The sequence below is a fragment of the Juglans regia genome, chromosome 12 (assembly GCF_001411555.2).
Source record: "Juglans regia cultivar Chandler chromosome 12, Walnut 2.0, whole genome shotgun sequence".
Taxonomy (NCBI): domain Eukaryota; kingdom Viridiplantae; phylum Streptophyta; class Magnoliopsida; order Fagales; family Juglandaceae; genus Juglans; species Juglans regia.
In genome coordinates this window covers 4,894,410-4,904,839 of record NC_049912.1, presented here as the reverse complement: position 1 = coordinate 4,904,839, position 10,430 = coordinate 4,894,410, and the positions used below count along the sequence as shown (strand labels likewise).

General features: G+C 37.3%; 1 pseudogene; it reads right to left on the bottom strand.

The window, feature by feature from the left end:
- Positions 1 to 3,956: 3,956 nt before the first annotated feature.
- LOC109002038 lies at positions 3,957 to 10,029 on the bottom strand (annotated as a pseudogene).
- Between the last annotated feature and the right edge of the window lie 401 nt (positions 10,030 to 10,430).

The window sequence follows — 10,430 nt, the reverse complement described above, 5'->3', positions numbered from 1 at the left end:
ATTAATAATCTAAAAAAAGAGGCGAGATGTTTGGGTCTTTGACTGTGACATTTGGGGCGGCCGGATGGGTAGTCTTTTGAGACTTGAGCATATATTCATATTGTAGTAGAAGTAGACATTGTCTGAGTCGTCTCATGTGTTGTTATAACAATCAATACTAAAATTAATACTGATAAAATTGAAATGAATATAAATAAATCAAAATAATAAAATAAAAACAACAATTACCAGATGGTCCAGATCCAGACTGATTACCATCCTCTTCATCTGTCTCTTTAAAATCTAAAACAATCGGAACATAAATATCATTTATCATCGTCCAACTCTGTGCGCATATCAATGCCTCCACAGTTGTAGGAGACAATGAACTACGGAAAAGATCTAATATGCGCCATCCGGTACTAAAGGCAGACTCCGAGACAACAGTGCTAATAGAGATGACAAACATACAACGGGCAATCTCAGAAAGGATGAGATATTTCTTTGATGCTGTCTTCCACCATCCTAATATGTCAAAATTATCATCATCTTGAATAAGATCTGTTGACAAATAATTGTCTAACTCTGAAACCACCTCCGTAGATTGATAGACTAATGTGGGATTATGTGCGAGAGTCTTAGTCCATGCCAATCTACGCTTCTTTGTTGCCCCAGTGTCTGGAGGAGATGTTGGGGTAGGTGTAGGTGTAGTAGATGCAATACCACCCTTAATTATATTAAACTCATCATAAAATTTATAAAGGGTATCTCGGGCCATCTCACCAATAAGATCAGTCCATGCCTGATCTTGCGCAAGTCCCAAACCATATAACATGCATGAAATTTTTAGACGAGGATCAAGAATTGCAGCCACATATAACAAAATATTTAGTCTAGTCAAATCTCCCCAATACTTGTCATATTTGACCCTCATGGTCAATGCCATCCCCCTCATCCTTAGATTGGAACCCTTACACATGTCGTCTAATTCTTTTTTCACCATACACATTTGTTGACAAAATTCATGGGATGTAGGTTGCAAAGAAGTAAATAACTTCAACGTGAATTCATAAAAAAGCTCGAAAAAATCAACAAAAGTAGAAACTACCTCATAATCATCATCATTAGGCATTCCTAAACCCCCGTGCTCATCAAAGTATTTGATATATTGAATGTTTTCATCACCCAATAATTGAAAAGCTGTCTTATATTCTTAGGCCGCCTCCAACATCAAGAAGGTTGAGTTTCATCTGGTAGGAACATCAGTACAAAGACCCTTCTTTGATGTTATGCCCACAGTCTTCACAGTAATCTTGAATTTCTACAATCTAGAAGGAGAAGACCTTACAAATTTCACAGCCAATCTAACTCGTGCAATTGATTTATCGACATATTTCAACCCCTTAGTCACAATTAGATTCAAGATATGTGCAGAATATCTAATATGCAAAATTCACTACCTAAGAATGTCTTATTTGCCTCTCTAAGATAAGTTTTCAGATATCCCAATGCAACATCATTAGACGAGGCATTGTCAACTGAGACTGTCAAAACCTGTGCCAACCCCCATTCCTTTATTGAGGCCTCCAAGGCCTTCCCAATCGTCTTACCCTTGTGATCAGTTATTTGATAAAATTTAATAATCTTTTTATGAAGAATCCAATCAGAATCAATGAAATGAACAGTCAAAGACATATAATTAAAATTTTAGATAGAAATCCAAGTATCGGTAGTGAGGCAAACTATCAAACCCGCCAATTGGCCCATCAAAACATCTTTATCTTTCCAATACATATTTTTAATATCCTTTGCCACAGTGTGGCGAGAAGGAATCCTAAATCTAGGTTCCAATTCTTGGACAAATTCTTGGAACCCTATCCCATCCACAAACTGAAAATGTAGCTTGTCTATGATAACCATATGAGCTAACTTCCTTCTACACTCATCAGCATTATACTTTGTATACCCCTTCAACGTTGGACCCCCACTACTCTCATCCGTCATTTTTTTAATCCAATTTCTAGTCTAGATTGACACTTCTCTAGTAAGGATCTTAATATTGGACTCTTCTTGCATTGTTCTTCTAGATGAACCTTTAACTGGGATGTACCGTGTTTCCTATAGTGACATCCATATATTTTTTCACAATAATTATATTTAGCTTGGAGATTATTGGGGTCACCACCCTCTAATTTTGTAAAATGAGACCAAATTACGGAAACAAGTTTCTTGCTTTGTGTGGGCTTGGGGGCGGGACAAGGTGTATTCTCACTCACAGGGGTTGGAGTAGGGTTAGGTTCTGGGGCAAGGGTACTGGTAAGGGTAGGAGATATCAGTGAAATCCCTTTCAGAAGACATTCCTGATTTCATAACACAATAAAAAATTATAAAATCAATCAACACACGAGAGAAGAGAGTTCGAGAAGGAGAAGAATGACGTGGGGAGGGGGGGAACCTTAACTAAAAGTGAATCAGCGCCGTTTCACTTTTAGTTAAGGCATAACTATAACTACAAGTGAAACGACACCGTTTTGTCATCGACAAAACGGCACCGTTTCACTTAACAAAACGGCACCGTTTCACTTACTTAAGGGATTTTTTTTTTAATATATATGTGATTTTAATTATATATATATATATATTAGCGGGGCGGGGGAAAAGCAAAGTGGGGCTTCGCCCCTTCTGTTCCCTACCTCCGCAGGAGACCTAGGGTGCAAGCGGGGCCCCCAGCACCCATCCTGTGCAGGACGAAACCCCCGCCCCGCATGGGCGGGGGCGGGGCGGGTCAGCTGGATGCGGGGCCTCGCTACCCACCCCTAGGGTGTTTGACCATCAGCTTTACCAATTGATGAATAGAAGTACGAAAGATTGATAGATTTTTTTAACATTTTTCTTCTCTAATTACGTTTCTTGTTTTGATTTCCTCTCTTTCCACGTACAGGATGTTTCCTCCTCCTTTTCTTCTCTTCTTCTTTTTTAATATTAACTGCTGACGTGGCAGCCTGCCACGTCAGCCGGTTCCGTGGCGGTGACGCAGGGGCGGTTGTCCCTAGTATTTTTGTTTCTGTCATGACTAATGTAGACATGAGTAATATTTTTGGTATTCTATTTCTGAACTGTGCAAAAAGAGTGAATATGAAATTTGAAAATGTGTGCATGATTATGTGAAGATGCTTTGAATTTATTTTTATTATGTGAAAATGATATGATTATGTTCAGTACTCTGTTTTGATATGATGTGACATCTGAAAACCTTTGCATGACATTTTGATTTTATCTGGCTCTATTTTTGTTTTGCTCTAACCTTACCACAGGTGTAAAATTGTGGTCTCTATTTGGGTTGGTACCAACTTCTCTGTCTCTGAGTGCATTTGCTTTGGAAACAAAGTAGTTTTCTGTGTGTTCTTTCCTGTGTGCACACTCAGTGCTATGAGAATGATAAGGAGAAGATTCATTTATATCTCTGTCCGGTTTGACCATTAGAGATAGCACAACCCTATTGATAGGGTTAAAAATGTTCTTTGTTTTGATATGATACTCTGATATGATATGATAAGATGATGATGATGTTCAGTTATGCTATGCCAAATGACTTTTGAATATGAACATTTTGAGTTGTCGCTCTAAAACTAAAATGTTTTATTCTGCTCTCAGAACTCAGTGAAAATGTTCATATTTACATATTAGTATATGTTAGTTGTTTATTAAGTTGTTGATAACTCATCTCTTATCTCCACAATATTTTCAGATGTTTTGGATGTTTCAACTGATGATCAAGAATATAAAGCATGGGTAAGACTATGTGAGTATAGTGGATTAAGTGCAAATAGAGTACTTTGATTACTAGTTGATGTGAAACAACGAGTATATGTTTTATAGAGAATTTTGGAATATATATACTATGTGGTTGGAAGATGATTTTAGCGGAGCTAGCTCCCTGGACCTCCAGGTATGGGGTGTTACAAACTGGACGACAAAGAGACACTAAATGAAGAGAAAGTGGATACAGTTTTAAGAAGATTCTTGCATGACTTGAAAGCAAATGCTCTGGAACGCATAGGATGGACATTGATGCTGCCTGCGTATACAAAAGAATCCTTGCCAAGAGGTATCCTTACATGCGTATCAACCGCGTCCATCCTGGCTATGTGAAGACAGACTTCAACTGGAATACAGGGGTGATGACTGTAGAAGAGGGGGCTAGCAGCCCAGTTATGCTGGCTCCTTTACCTGACCGTGGCCCTACAGGATGCTATTTGATCAAACCCAAGTGGCCGAGTTTTGATTTACCTTTTCTCCCCTTTCAGCAAGTCACGATTTAACTATTATTGCTACCTCTGCAAACTAATACTTTGCGTGCTTCAAAGTTGAGGTCTTGGCTGAGAATTTCCTTTATTTTTCTCGACTTGGGAAGATAAAAAATAACTGTGTTTATGTCAGTGTTGGACAACAAACTTATATTCATGCAAAAGAAAGTTTGATTCAATTATTTAGCTTAGCCAACCTCAACGTGAGCTCTATCCCGACTTCGGTTCATGCAAGGGTCGATTTTCCATGAAAGACACGTACTGCTTAGATTATTTGAGCTCGACTTGGCACATTTCTGAAGAGCAACAGAAACTGTGGAACCTAATGTTTTTTTTTTTTTTTCCTTCTACTTTTCCTCTGTTTTCTCGGAAACCAAGCAAATGAATTTATTCCTCTGATTGCGTTTTTATACAAATTTATACAATAAGGTCTAAGGAGACCGTTGGTAATATTGATATTCAGAACCCAGCTGAGATAGGGATGAGGCTTCACAGTTCACATGAAGCACTCATTGGTTCAAGTACCTTCCAAACATCTGACCCAAGTTCTGGCCGGTTCTTTCTGATTCGGTCACAACACCTCAATCCCAAGCGAGCCAACTTCTGAGCAAGCACAATTGGCCAGTCTCCGGCCGAAGGATCCAATAGGGCTTTCAGTTTCCCAGCCTCCAAGGCGGATTTCACCTCATTTGCTATTGAGAAGGGCGATTTCTTAGTCAACAACTGTAATAAGATGATTCCATATGAGTAAACATCTGACTTCATAGTCAACACTCGTGTCTCAAGGAACTCAGGATCTATGTAGGGCAAAGTGCCCTTTGCATCAGTTATATGATAGAGGGTTGTGTTGCTTGAATTTCTATCTTGGAGTAATAAACGGGAGATTCCAAAGTCGCTGAGCTTACTAACATAGTTGTTATCGAGGAGGATATTGGAAGGCTTCAAATCACCATGTACTATGCCGTGAGGCTTCTTGTTCTGAAGATACAGGAGGACAGAACACAATTCTATGGCGATTCTTATTCGAGTTTGCCATGATAATGGAGGACTGTTGTTCTTGCATTTGAGTCGATCTTCAAGATTTCCATTCGGAAGAAACTCATAGATGAGCGCATAAATTTCCGGGCAATATCCAAAGAGTTTCACAAGATTGGGGTGCCTCAGCTGACTCAATACACGAACCTGATAAAAAGCCAGCTTGTAAGACAGAATGCCAAAGTTATCATCCAACTTAATCACATTCTTCCAGGTATAATTTGTGTAGTTGTGTTTTTCCTTACGTAGCGGTGAAAATGTTGGTTACTCACAGCCACAGGGATGCCTATCAGTTTGTGGTCTCTAAATCTTTCAATAGTATACAAATAATGGCGTACTTGTATTATATCTAGCATAATATGATTACATGAAGGAACCTTCACTTCTATATTGCCTAGTGAATACTGCTTCATGTTCAAGTATGCAGAAGAAACTTTCATGCAGCTAAGCCAGATACGTTGGTAAATATATTAAGATGAGTGAATAATATGACACTCACCAATTAAACACACATCTACATAATTCAAAATGATTTGAGCTATACATGCAGTCATAACTATTAAGAAAGTTAAAAAAAAAAGAAGGCATGCAGTCGTATCAATAAGTTAAATGCCCAAAAATATGTACCAATTGAACTGAAGCAAACAGAGTAGGAGATTCAATAAAATTTATATTTTTCTCTAGCTCAGTTATTGATCCAAATCATAATAAAGTATGCAACCTATCAGAAAAGCTAGAAAACCAACCAAGGTCCATTTTTATTGACATCATAGCCATATATGTAACTATAAGACCGAGTCAACTGATTTTCAAATAAATATGCAAACCTCCATTTGGAATTCTGAGGTGCCTTGTACGCCACTAGATTCCAGCCTCTTTATGGCAACCTTGGTATGACACAGGAGTCCTTTATAAACGTTCCCATATCCTCCTTGTCCAATTTTCAGGGACTCATCGAAGTTTTGAGTGGCTTCTTCAATCTCATAGCGCGAGAACTCGGAAAACATTTGCATCTGTCTACTTGAGGCCTCTCCTTGCTTTCTTCTCAGCCCTTCAGCTTCTTTTAGTGCGTTATCTAGCTCCAAATGCAACTGATCGCTCTGATTTTGTAACTCTTCTATTTGTCTGTTCAATGATATTTCCCGTTCTTGAGAAATTTGGAGTTCTTCCCTGAGTTGGTCTCTCTCATTCTTCACCTTTTTAAGTTCTTCTTTCTCTTTTGCCAGCACTTCCTCAATATCTTTTCTTTGCGTCAACTCTTCTTGGACCTGTTGATAGGATTACTAGCAACTTGCATAAAATTTTGGACGTTTTCAAATTCATATACTTATTGTTCAATTATAGTGAATACCATTGCACGTGCAAGGTGTGCAGTGTGTTGAACATTCTACTCTAAATCTTTTTTCCTTAGTTGATTCTTATCTGCCTTATTTAGGTCAAGAATGAGAAAAAGAATAAGAGAAAGAAATGAACTTTGTAGTACGTCTCAAAGAGTGTAAAAGAAAAGAAAATCTCTATATATGAAAAAACATGAAAGAAGTTTCAAATACTTTACCCTGCGCATAGCCTCAATCTTATCTTTTTCTGCTTTCCGACGCCTGGATGCCTCATTTTCAGACTCTTCCATCGCTTGTTGAAGTTGATCATAAAGAGAATTGTCAAAACTTCTGTCCTGATAGTATTCAGTAAACATTTATATTTTATATTCAGCTTTTTTATATTGTTTAGTCATTGATTATTTCAGATAAATAATCCTAAAGAGGAAGTAAAATCGCTTCTAATATATATATATATATATATATATATATATACACACATATATATGTTGCACATACTATAAAACTGAGACCACCATTAGAAGAGCATCCAGCTATGCTACTTGTACAAGAAGAGGATCTTGAATAACCCGAAAGCAGAGAGAGGGCTTTCAAATCCAGACCATTTTCATTCCCTTCAGTCCATGAAGATAGAGTTACATTAACCCCTCCTCTGGAAGAACTTCTTGACAAGCCATCCCCTTCATCAGAACTCCCTTCTGCATCCAACCTTTTTTTTAGAGATGGAAGCTCTTCACTACCTTCTGTGAAAGGAATTTCCACCATTCTCATTCCACTACTGTCCCTATTGTGCCCTACTGTAAGAGATCGTTCTGGTAAGTAGTTTGATAGCCCAGTTTTAATGCTGTCACTCTGCCCAATAGTAACTGATCGTGATCTCAGTTGGTTTGGTTGTCCAGTATCAGTCTCTTCGCTTGCTTCCCTAGTTTGATATGGCACTTGCATTAGTAATATGGAAGAGTTTGGGGCAAGTTTACACGGAAACAAAGACACGATCATCAGAATTAGCACGACAGCCAAACGTATTTTCAACAATGTCAAGCATTCTGCTGACATAAATATCAGGCAGAAATATTTCAAATAGCTTAGAAAGCTTCTCCTTCAGGAATTTACAAATTTATAAAGAAGACATACATTACCAATGTATGCATGCACATCATTGTTGCAAAAATGAGGCAAACAAAAACTCTGTAATTAACCAAAATTGTGTGCAGACCTGGTGAAGATGAGGCGGTCTTTGCAGATAAATAGTATATGACAGAAGGCAGGTGCTTTTTGGCGCACATATTTTGCTTTAGTAGACTTGATCTCCATCATGTTTCTGCAATGGAGAAGTAGCAAAGCAATTTCAATCCTAATGTTAATAAAAAAGTTCTACTTCTGTAAACCATTGAGTGATGTTAAATTGGTGAATATGCTGATATGGAAACAGTTCTAATATGGTTTGTACCTCTTATAGAACTTCTCTGCTGCTGCTCCCATGACAAGTTTCCTGATCCCATGACTATTAATGCATTCTACAATTCCCTTCTCAATACTGTCCATTTCAAAGGCTTGTTTCTGTGCTCGTACCTAGGTTTCAAAAACCAGAATGCCAAAATAAATAAGAAAAATCAGCGGTTGCTTCAATCCAGCATCTGAAGAAGAATTCTTTCAATCGGTTGAACTGTCAATGAAAAACTTGGAAGCTTTTAACTATTAGATAACCTAAATTTGGATACTTATACCCTGTTATATATATCATTTAATATCGTCTATTCGAGATTTTCGGGTAGTGTAAACCCTATATGAGCATTTCATGGCATGTCTTTTTTTCTTCATATTGTATAATCTAATTCGGGTAAGAGATTAGAAAAGATCTCAATTTGTCAAATATTTAAAGTTTTCACGGCTAGAACCAAACACCTTTTAGGTGCCTGCAGGCAAAAGATAAGAGTAGAGAGAAGCGTCGTTCCTAAGAAAGATTTCATCAAGAGTTCTGTTTTAGAAAACAAGTTCTTTAACAAAATACACACAGAAAGAAAAAAGTAACGAAAAAGAACTTAATAAAAGAGACAAAGAGGGAGGATTTATACCCCCTTTTGGCGACAGAATTGAACGTATTCATCCAGGATGCCATGCATTTTTTGCCTTTCAGTTTCCCGGTATTCCCTCACTATGCTTTCCTGCAGTGAGCTTGCTGGAGCTCTTCCACCCACTGCAACCCAGAAAAATTCAGATAAATTCCACTTTAAGATACTGAAAAGTAAGCTGGGAAAGCCAAATTCTTCAACTCAGAAGCACAATTTCCGTAATCGTGACACGATTTTGTTAACTGGGTAATGCAATCGATTGTTTAGCAACCAATTTCTCCTAAACCACCAAATGATCAGAATACAGGTCTCCTCAACTGTGGTCGATTCTTTGATTTCCTTATAAAAATCCAATTTTTACAACATCGAAAACTGAATTCCCTTCAAAACTTAATAAGATTTATATATATATATATATAATATATATATATATACACACTATTTCTTTCTAGAAAAGGCCTTATTGGAGTGGGTAACTTTAAGATCAAGATGATGAGTTTGTTCTTAAGCTGTGTAGGAATTCTAAACACACCACCTCACGTGTGGGCTGGTATCTTCGGTACCATCATCGTGGGTAGATCGCATAGCCCATCATCGATCATAGATTAATCATAACATATAGAAATACTAATTTCTCTCTATAAAAGGTCTAATAGAAGGAGTGAAATAATTCATTATAAAGATCAAGATGAATTTATTCCTAAGTCGCGTGGTAATTCAAAAACATACCCGAATTTGAAAGTTTCAAATTGGAAACAGATAGAGACATACAAGTTCTATTGCTGTACAAAGCACGTTTTGAAGAAAAAATATTTTTGCATGTCGATGAAAACGGCGCTTCCTTCAAACTCAAAGAGAGCATAATTTAATTTGTAACAAAATTTAACGTTGATCCAAATCAAATTTTGACATGTTACAAAGAACCAACATTGCAGAAAGAAAAAGAACCAACATTGCAGAAAGACTCTGTATTTAAGACTTACTGCCAGAGGGGATCAGCTGTGCAGGCTGATGAATGTGAAGGATGCAAATCTTCTTCCCTCCAGAGTTCTGTATTGCCCAACGAAGGGTTGATATCCACTCTTTTGCATCTTTAATTCCCAGAGCAACGAATATCGTATCCTCTGAACTCTCTTGTCTACTTGCCATACTTCTGGGAACCCCAATAAAACTCTACAAATTAAGCCAATATTATCTACAGGTAATGGAAAACTCAAACTTGAGAAAATCTCATTCGAACAATATTGTTAGATGCGGCTTCCTGAATGGCCTTCCAGTCTTGGGAACTTGTTCTTCAGAAGTCAGAACACACGTTCCCAACTCCTTCAGCTTTTCTCTATTTAAGGCTTCGTTTGGATTTTAAACTAATTTCAATTCATCTCAACTCATCATTATAATTTTTTCAAATCTCAATACAAAATATAATAAACAATTCAACTTTTTCAAATTTTAAAATAATAATAATATTAAAAAATAATATTCTAATAATATTTTATCATCTCAACTCAACTCAACTCAACTCACTCCAACATCCAAACACAACCTAAGACTTTTGCCAACAAATAATATCTTCAACCTTCTGAATAGAATAAAAGAATCAAGCCCAGCACACAAGACGAGAGACAGAGAGAGAGAGAGAGAGAGGAATTGGTAAAAGCCTTTGCTGCTTCTTCGAAGTTTCTGCAATCTTCACATGCATA